Here is a 9,647-nt window from a genome sequence, read left to right as displayed (position 1 = left end):
GCCGTTAACCAAGCCCCACACTGCACCCCAGGGGAAACCGCATAAAGCTGGGGCAGCAGGAAAGGCCTGAGAAACGCTGGGGTGGGGATCTACACCGTAAGCTCAGGTAGCACCCCTTTTTAGTTGGTGCAAAAGTCAGGTGGATCTTAGGGTGTGCCAGCGGCTCTTTCTTCACAGACGTGATCTCCTGGTGACATTGGAACCCACCTGTGGCTCCAGATGTGGTATCCACAGGAAGGTGTGAAGTATCAGCCCCAGGACCTGACATGTAGCTATTGCCTAGAAAATACCTTCTTTTCTCTTCCAATCAATAAGGAAAACCAGGCCAGGGGTGGTGGCTCATGCCTATAATCCCAGCACTTTGGGAGACCAAGGCAGGAGGATTACTTGAGCCCAGGAGTTCGAGGCTGCAGTGAGTTCTGATCACACCACTGCACTCCAACCTAAGTGACAGAGTGAGGCTCTGTCTCAAAAAAAAAAAATTAAAATTTTTTTTTTAAATAATGAAGACCCCGAGCAGTTTACATGTGTGGAGTGTTGGAGGCTGTGCTTGAGCTCACCACAGCCACTCTGCCTGCCAAATCCACTGAACGCCAGGCCTTGGACAAATGCTGAGTCACCAACGTTTTCCTGGTGGGACAAGCTGACGACCTGGTGGCAGATGAATTATGCTGAGCCCCTCCCATTGTGGAGGGGACAGCCCTTCATCCTCACAGGGACAAATCGATGTGTCCTTCTTGGCCTCAGCACCTCTGCCAGCACTGCTGTTCCGGGATTTGCAGAAGAGCTCACTCACCAGCCACTGTGGTGTTCACATCACATCACCTCCACAGGGGACATGTTTTATAGCAGAGGGAGTGCTACAACCCCAAACAGGGAGTGCTGCAACCCCAAACAGAGAAAATCACCAAGTGACCATGTGACCTGAACCATAAAATTGGATACATGCAACCGAATTCCATTGTAGAGTGGAAGTTTTCATGTGGGAGAGCTGGCGTAAGCCACCTGGAAGACACATAGCTCAGACTTAAGAGAACCTGCCCTGCTCCTTCACTAGCCCTCCCTCTGCCACACCTGTGGCCACAGGGGTTTCCCTGGTCAGCGAATGGAGAAGGGGAGGGCAGGCCCAGTTAGCAGAGGGTCTGGCTGTAGGATACACAAGCCAGAAGCGGGGGCCAAGGTACTGCCACACAGCAGGTGACCCTCAGAGACAATGCTGAAGGAAAATCCTCCTGGGGGCAGTATGCCATGAAATGCTTCATGCGAAATTAGGGTTGGCTGAAGGTACAATTGTGTGTTTACAGATTCATAGGCAATGGCAAAAGCATTAGCCAGCGGGGCCAGTGCCTCCCACTGAGAAGCCCCCAAGTTGCTGTGAGCACAGTGGCACTCGCCAGCACTGGCAGGTGCAGGCCAGAGACAGGAAAAAACACAAAGAGGAAACTGGTGACAAGGTGGGTGTATTAGGCAGGGTTCTCCAGAGAGAGAGGATCAACAGAAGACATGTATATCTATCTATCTATCTATCTATCTATCTATCTATCTATCTATCTATCTATCTATCTATCTATCATCTACCATCTATCTCATCCATTCGTCTATCTAGCCATCCATCCTATCTATCTAATCTATGTATCTATCATCTATCTCATCCATTCATCTATCTATCTATCTAGCCATCTATCTCATCCATCCATCTACTTATCCATCTATCTATCTATCTATCTATCTATCTATCTATCTATCTATCCATCTATCTCTCTATCAATCATCTATCTCATACATTCATCTATTTATCTAGCCATCAATCTCATCTATCCATCCATCCATCCACTCATCCATCTATGCATCTATCTATCCATCCATCCATCCATCCATCCATTCATCCATGCATCTATCTCTCTCATCCTTCCATTATCTATCTATCTATCTATCTATCTATCTATCTATCTATCTATCTATCTATCTATCTATCTATCTATCTATTCATCCCATCCATCCATGCATCTATCTATCTATCTGTCTGTCTATCTATCTATCTATCTATCTATCTATCTATCTATCTATCTATCTATCTATATCTATCTATCTATCTATGTATCTATCTATCAATCATCTATCTATCTATCAAAATGGTCATAAGAAATACTTGAAAATCCTCAAGAAGGCAAGAAAGGAGAAAAAATGGTACAGAAAATAGTGGACAAATGGAAAACAAATAGTGAAATGGTAGGCACAAGCCCAACTATATCAGAAATGATTAAATTAGATGAAAAAAGTTCTAAAATTTTAACAGAAAACAATGCACTCTATGGGCATGACGTGAGCCTGAAGTTAGAGGTTCTGCTTCCAGCTTCGCCTGTAACCAGCTCTGTGGCTTTGAGCCAGTCCTCCTTGTTCCACACAATGTTACGTCTCAGTGGGAGGCGGTGGGATGAGGATCGCCCACCTGTCTCAGCCCCAGCCTGGTCTAGATTCCCTCTGAGAAGTGCCTGAGTTGACGTGAACACAGCGGCGCTTCTCAGCACTGACAGGTGTGGGCCAGAGACAGGCAGCCAAGCACTTTGAATACCGTGTTTAGGAGGAGCGCCAGGCTCACAGCTGAGTGTGAAGTGTGTCTAAATGTCTATTCTTCCTGCCTGCATCTGACAAATACTACTGCACTGAAGAAGTAAAGATAAGGCAGAAAAAGAGGAGTTCAGAGCCGAAGGAACCAGCACTCACCTCCAGCAATTGTTTTCAGGAAAAGATGAAAACTTCCATGCCCAGTGGCACACAGGGCTCGTGTGTGTCTCCTCGGTGACCGGCCTACCCGGGGCCATGGCTGGCGTCCTCCTCAAACCCAGTTCCCATCCACCAAGGTTGAACTGGGACACTTCTCCCTGCGTCTCCTTCTTTGAATGACTCAGGTTTCACAGCCTTCAACAGCACCTGCCTCTGCACTGTGACTTCCACAGCTCAGATCTCATTGCAAGGAGCTTTCAAGTATGATGGAGAACGTTGGCTTTGCCAGCCTTTCAAGAACAGCCTTTGGAAGATAAGGTAGATCTGCGTGTGCTTCAGAACCGACACCATGACTACGATCACGCCAGCATTAGGGCTTGCTTTGGATAAAACCTTAGGAAGACGGAAAGCCTTCTTTCTAAAGGTTATTCCGCTTTGCTTGTCCACCTGCGTGTATTTCATTCTTGTGTTGACCACTGGACCCCAGGTTCCAAGAGACAGGGACTCGCTCTGCCTTGCCCAAGCCTGCACCTGGCATCCCAGACAGCATCCTCTCAACAAATGCTGGATAACGACGGCCGGGCGTGGTGGCTCAAGCCTGTAATCCCAGCACTTTGGGAGGCCGAGACGGGCGGATCACGAGGTCAGGAGATCGAGACCATCCTGGCTAACACGGTGAAACCCCGTCTCTACTTAAAAAAATACAAAAAACTAGCCGGGTGAGGTGGCAGGCGCCTGTAGTCACAGCTACTCGGGAGGCTGAGGCAGGAGAATGGTGTAAACCCGGGAGGCGGAGCTTGCAGTGAGCTGAGGTCGGGCCACTGCACCCCAGCCTGGGGGACAGAGTGAGACTCCGTCTCAAAAAAAAAAAAAAAAAAAAATGCTGGATAATGAAATAAAACAAAACGACTGAAGACTTCAGGGACCTAGAAAGCAATGCACAACTCTAATGGAAACCTGAACTCCACAGAGGACAGAGTGATGTCCAAGACCCTTCTCATTAGGAACCTACCGCATGTAGACAACTTTCTGCCGCCACCATCCACCTCAAGAAGAAAGCAGAGAGAGCGCTCGGGGCAGTGAGCAGCCTGCGTGCTAAGTGCTAGCACTCCAGGAGCTGAGGGTCCCCTGGGTGTGGTTGCACCCCTCTAGCTCCTCTGCATTGCTGGAAAAGGCATAAAATGTACCAGGACTTCCCACGTGTCTGGGTCCATCTATGAATTGACCCACTGTGTGGGTCAGCTTGGCCTGACATTGGGTTTTGAAGATGGGTTTGGGGTGTTAACACCAGAAGTACTGGAGCCAGACCTGGGAAAGTGTTCATTACCCGCCCATGGCTTACCTTCACTACACAGCAAAACAGAAGCATTGCTAGGGAGAGAAGAGCGTGGCCGAGGTGCATCTTGGTGTGCTCTGGCTGCCGTAACAAAAACCACACAGTGGGAGCTTAAACAACAGAAGTGAACTTGCTCACAGCGCTAGAGCCCGGCAGCATAAGACCCAGGGCCCTCCTCCTGGCTTGCGGATGGCCGCCTTCTCGCTGTGTCCTCACGTGGAAAAGAAAGGAGAGCTTCTCCCTTCTCTTCTCATGAGGGCCTCATCTTATCATGAGAGCTCCTCCCTCAGGGCACCATTTAACCTTAATGATCTCCTTACTCCAAACCCAGACACACTGGGGGCTAGGGTGTCAATGTATGAATCTGGGGAGAGAAGATACAATTCAGTCCGTACCAGGGATGACGTGCTCTGTGTTCTGAAAGCTCCTGCCATGGAAGGCACAGCCGTGACTTGGACCTGCCCCCCAAGCTGTGCTGGTCCGTGTCTTGCCTCTTTGTAGAATTGGGAGGGCTGATTCCTGGGCCGGGTGTTTGTGGGATATGTGGGAGCTTAGCCTGTTGGTGTCCAAACCAGGCTCCTCAGTGTGGAGCAGACCCCCTTCCTCCACCCTGCAGTGGAGCCCACACCTGGGAAGAGCCTGTGCACGCTCATTGCTTCACGGATACTGAGAATGTCACTAGGGACACAAACAACCTTGGCTGGTGTTACGTGACTAGCGTGTGTGTCTGTTTTACACAAAATTTCACCTTAGAAATTGGTGGATATGAAAAACAGCCGTTTTACTAAATTGTTTTGGAAAAGAAATAGTGGCTTCTCCTGTGAAATAAGCTAAATTATTTCAAAAATTTCAGAAAAAGTCAGTGTTCTGAGTAAAGATGTTTGTAGGACGGTGCTACAGAGCCCCGAAAAAGCAGAGCCCAGGAGGAGAAAACGGTCGAGGGCTCCGAGTCGCCCGTTTAGAAAGTCCTCCAGCAGAGCAGGGACTCCTGACTCTGGATGCCTGGGAGTATCTGCTGGGGAGTGTTAAAAATGCTGATGCCTGGGCCCCAGCCTGGACCAAATGGATCAGAATCTCTGAGGGTGGGCCTGGGAATCTGCATTCTAAAGAACCCACAGGCTCTTCTCCTCTTGTATTGAACTTCCTGCTTCCTGCAAATTCAGGATACAGCTAAGGGCCAAGAGTGTTGTGGCTGGGGCTGGGGTGGGGCTGCTGGTGCGGGGCGGGACATCCTGCAGTGTGGGTCCAGCCGCCACGTCAAGCCCTGGGGAAAGCCCCCATTCTCTTTGCCTCTTGATCAGGAAAATCCAGGATGCTGACAACCACAGGAAGGCATGAGGGGTGTGGAAAGGAAGGTTATAAACCTGGGGAACGCTAACGACCAGTCCATCTCCACCCCATCTCAACTCACAGGCTCTCGTGAGCTCCTCGTTACTATTAGTCATGTATCCAGCTGTCCCTAGATTAGCCTGTGCATTTCCACGTGCATTTCAGGGAGACAGTGACTGACAGCTTGTCCCAGGATGGCAATGCAGATGACAGAAGCCTGATCAAAATAGAATGGGCAGGATTTTTAAGACCCCACACACTTCAAAGCACAGCTTGTGCAGGAAAAAAAAAAAAAAAGCCAAGTGGTCTTGGATGGTTGAGTGAGTCGAGCTGAAGAAGGTGACTTGGCACTGCTGGGGGTGCTTCGTCCCCGTGAACCTCTTTCTCTGGCTGTCTCCTGACTCTGCTGGTACAGTAGGGTTGTAGACCCCAAAAATCTGAGACAGGTCTCAGTTAATTTAGAAACTTTATTTTGCCAAGGTTGAGAACGCACACCCGTGACACAGCCTCAGGAAGTCCTGACATGTGCCCAGGGCGGTCGGGGTGCAGCTTGGTTTTATACATTTTAGGGAAGCATGAGACATCGATCAAGTTCATTTAAGAAATACATTGGTTTGGTTCAGAAAGGTGGGGCAACTCAGAGCAGGGGGCTTCCAGGCTGTGGGTGAATTTAAACATTTTCTGGTTGACAATTGGTTGAGTTTGTCTAAAGATCTGGGATCAATAGAAAGGGAATGTTTGGGCTGCGATAAGACACTGTGAAGACCAAAGCTTGATCATGCAGATGAAACTTTTAGCTGTCAGGCTTTAGGAAGAACAGGCTGTGAAATGTTTCTTAAAGTCTGTGTTGACGTGAACGCTGGAGAGCTAAACATAATCAAGCATGTCCGACCCCCACGTCCTTCGTGGCCTGAACCAGGCTTTCAGGTTAAATTTTAAGACTGCCCTGGCTGAGGAGGAAGTCCGTTTAGATGGTTGGGTGGGGGTGGGGGGGCTTAGGATTTTATTTTTGGTTTACAGGATCTAGATGTGTTTTTCCCCTACTGGACTGCAATCTCCTTGAGGACTGGCAGTATATCTTATTTCCCTCTGTAATCACCGCAGCACCCAGCATGATGCCAGACATATCATAGGAATTCATTTGTTTTAAAGGAATGAGTGAATAAAGGCAGCAGTGACTGGGCGGCAGATGGGCTCAGCCTTCTAATGAGAGGCATGTGGCACCAGGTGCTGACGGATTCCTCCTGCCCTGCGTGATGACCAGGGAGACAGGGGAGGCCAGCTGGCATCTCCGATATGGCAGTGACCCATCCTGCACCAAGTTCAGCCGCTGGCAGGCCGGTACAGGAGTGGAGGGAAGTGATGCCTTCAAGTTCATCAGCAGTGGATATATGACAGTGGCTAAATCTTGAACCCGAGAGCTCTATGCAATGCCCTTGTGAAGAATAATAGCAAATAGGTTGATGTACCATCTGTTCACTCATTCATTCAGCAGTATGATTTTGAATGTTGATATGTGTTGGGCACTGAGCTGGGGCCTCGAGATCCAGGTTGAGTAACCACAGCTCATCCTCGTAGCGACCTAGCATGGAGACAGACACGGAGCAAAGAATCCCAGGGAGGCGCTGGATTGCATGAGGGCACCGGGGCTTAAGGAAGAAGCACAGACCCTGCCTGGGGAAGAAGAGCAGCCCACATTGGTGGACATCACTAATCCAGAGGAGTGAGGGCAAGCACCGGGGTGTTCTTTCTACTCTTTGGTGTTCTGACCACTTGTCATTCTGGCTAAATGGTGTTGATGTTAAAGGAAAGTAGAGAAGGATTGAAGTGGAAATTGTCTATACTTTTAGAGCATCTATGCAGTCAGAATGGAGTGACCAAACAAGAGTGTTGGCCTCGCAATTTATTTTACTTTTTATTTTTCTTAAGATGGGGTCTTGCTCTGTTGCCCAGGCTGGAGTACAGTGGCGCGATCTTGGCTCACTGCAACCTCTGCCTCCTGGGTTCAAGTGATTCTTCTGCCTTAGCCTCCTGAGTAGCTGGGACTACAGGCGCCCACCACCACGACAGGCTAATTTTTGGATATTTAGTAGAGACGGGGTTTTGTCATATTGGCCAGGCTGGTCTTGAACTCCTGACCTCAGGTGATCCCCCTGTCTCGGCCTCCCAAAGTGCTAGGATTACAGGTGTGAACCACCGCACCTGGCCTTGGACTCACAGTTTATAAGGTAGAATAAAACACCTACCTTCTGCAAAGCTATTCAGGAGGCTGCTAAATCGCTCATCTTGGGTAACAAGAACAAGTGTGTTTTTCCTGATTCCTGACAGTCAACTATAGCATAAGCTGCTTGAGGATGGAGATCAGGTGTTTCAAGACTTATCTGGCATCTTTACTATCTAACCCACTTCTTGTTTACAATAAGTTCCCAATAGATTGCTGACAATGGACAGATGAGCTTAATGCCCACGCTTGCCCTACGCTGAGACAGGTGCAGCTGTCTTTGTAAATGTCTTTGTGTTTTAATAGTAGATGTTTTCTATTTTTAGCTTTTAATTGCATTTCTTTCATATACTAATAAAAAAAGGGTATAAATTTCTGGACATGCTGTAACTGGTCCATATGGAAAATGGGATGCCTTGGACAGATGTTCACATTTATTCCTGAAATCTGTGACTTCTGCCAGCTTTCTATTGCCAGAGCCAGTCCCTTATAATTTTTTTGAAGCAGTATCAAATATCACGTTTTTCACTCGCATCACACACAACATAAAAGTACTGAGGGGAAAAAAGATGATTTAACTCAAAGGGCTTACCTGTGCCCGCTGGCGCCATTTTCAACCTTTTCAAGTTTTGTCAAGTCAAGTTGACAATAATTCCTGGGAGCCATGCCCTGATTCACCTTCACCTTTAGACCGTTTCGGACGAAGACTGTAGCTCTCCAGAGTTTCTGTGTTGAATGAATCATATTCATGTTAGGAATTTCCACTGCAGGCCACCCCACGGTGACAACAGGTCAAATCTGAGCATTGTCCTGGGAGAACACGAGACAATGTGGCCTGACAGCAATGGGGACAAGAGGAGGGCTTATGCCTCATAGGGAGTATGAGTAGATTTTTCCTATTTCAGAAATCTCAGTAAGTACATACACCAGTTTCAGATTTTTGCCTGTAGACACGCTCAAGAATTCTCCGTGAGGTCCTGTCTGGGTATAAGGCCCCATTGTTTTCAAGACAGCAACTTACAGTAACTTACGTTTGTTTTGCCTGGACCCACCATGACAAGAATTGAATTAACCTAAAGAGAGTGTTGCTGTGAGTGGTGTGAAGTTTCAATTGCTCCCTGAGAGAAGGATTTGGAAGCCCCTGAAGATCTTTTCAAATAGAGTCACTGTGTGAAACCCAGTTTCCATGCCACTTAAGCCCTTACGTCTTCTTTGTGAAAGTTTCTTCAAGAGGTAATGGCTCATGGAGAAAATGCAAGCCTTCGGAAGATGCTGGGGGAGTAATGGGCTGCGAGGGAGTCATTGGCACTGAGATGTCCTGTGAAACAAGCAGTGATTTGTATGTGGGAAGTAGTTCAGGACACGGTCTGTTTCCCTCATTTCTGGCAGGCAATGGCGGGTTACCTCTTTCAGATGCAAAAATAATCATTGAAAGAAGGCCCTTATGTGACAACAATCTCTCTTGACTGTGTCCCTTGGGGAGTAGGAGAAATCGACCATGGCCTTACGATGGGTCTGAAACTTAGAAATAAAAGCAGAGCTAATTGTTCCAGCATGTCAGTAAGACTGGACCTACAACTTTGAAAGAGAAAAACGCAGGCACTCCCCTGATTGGAGCAGTAAATATTGGTAGAACCAGAAAAATTGTTAGTGACCAGTGCAAAGTTGGGCTTGGCTAGGGGTCATGTTTGTGTGTGTGTGTGTTTGTGTAGTGTGTGTACTTGTGTGTCTGTATGTGTGCAACTGTATGTATGTATATGTGGTGTGTATGTGTGTGTGTATATGTGTGTGTGGTGTGTGTGGTGTCTGTATACGGTTGTGTGGTGTGTATGTGTGTATAAGTATGTATGTGTGTGCGGTATGTGTATGGTGTGATGTGTGTGTGGTATATGTGTGCTTGCATGGTGTATGTCTGCATGTGTGCATCTATGATACGTTTGTGTGTGTGATGTATATGTGTTTCTGTGTGGTGTGTGGGTGGCGCGTGGTGTGTCTGCCTGTGTGCGTCTGTGGTAAGTTTATGTGTGTGTGTGGTGT

The sequence above is a fragment of the Colobus angolensis genome, unplaced genomic scaffold, assembly GCF_000951035.1.
Source record: "Colobus angolensis palliatus isolate OR3802 unplaced genomic scaffold, Cang.pa_1.0 Scaffold38, whole genome shotgun sequence".
In the NCBI taxonomy this organism is placed as follows: Eukaryota; Metazoa; Chordata; class Mammalia; order Primates; family Cercopithecidae; genus Colobus; species Colobus angolensis.
The sequence above is the reverse complement of the archived record's forward strand: the minus strand, read 5'-3'. Positions refer to the sequence as shown.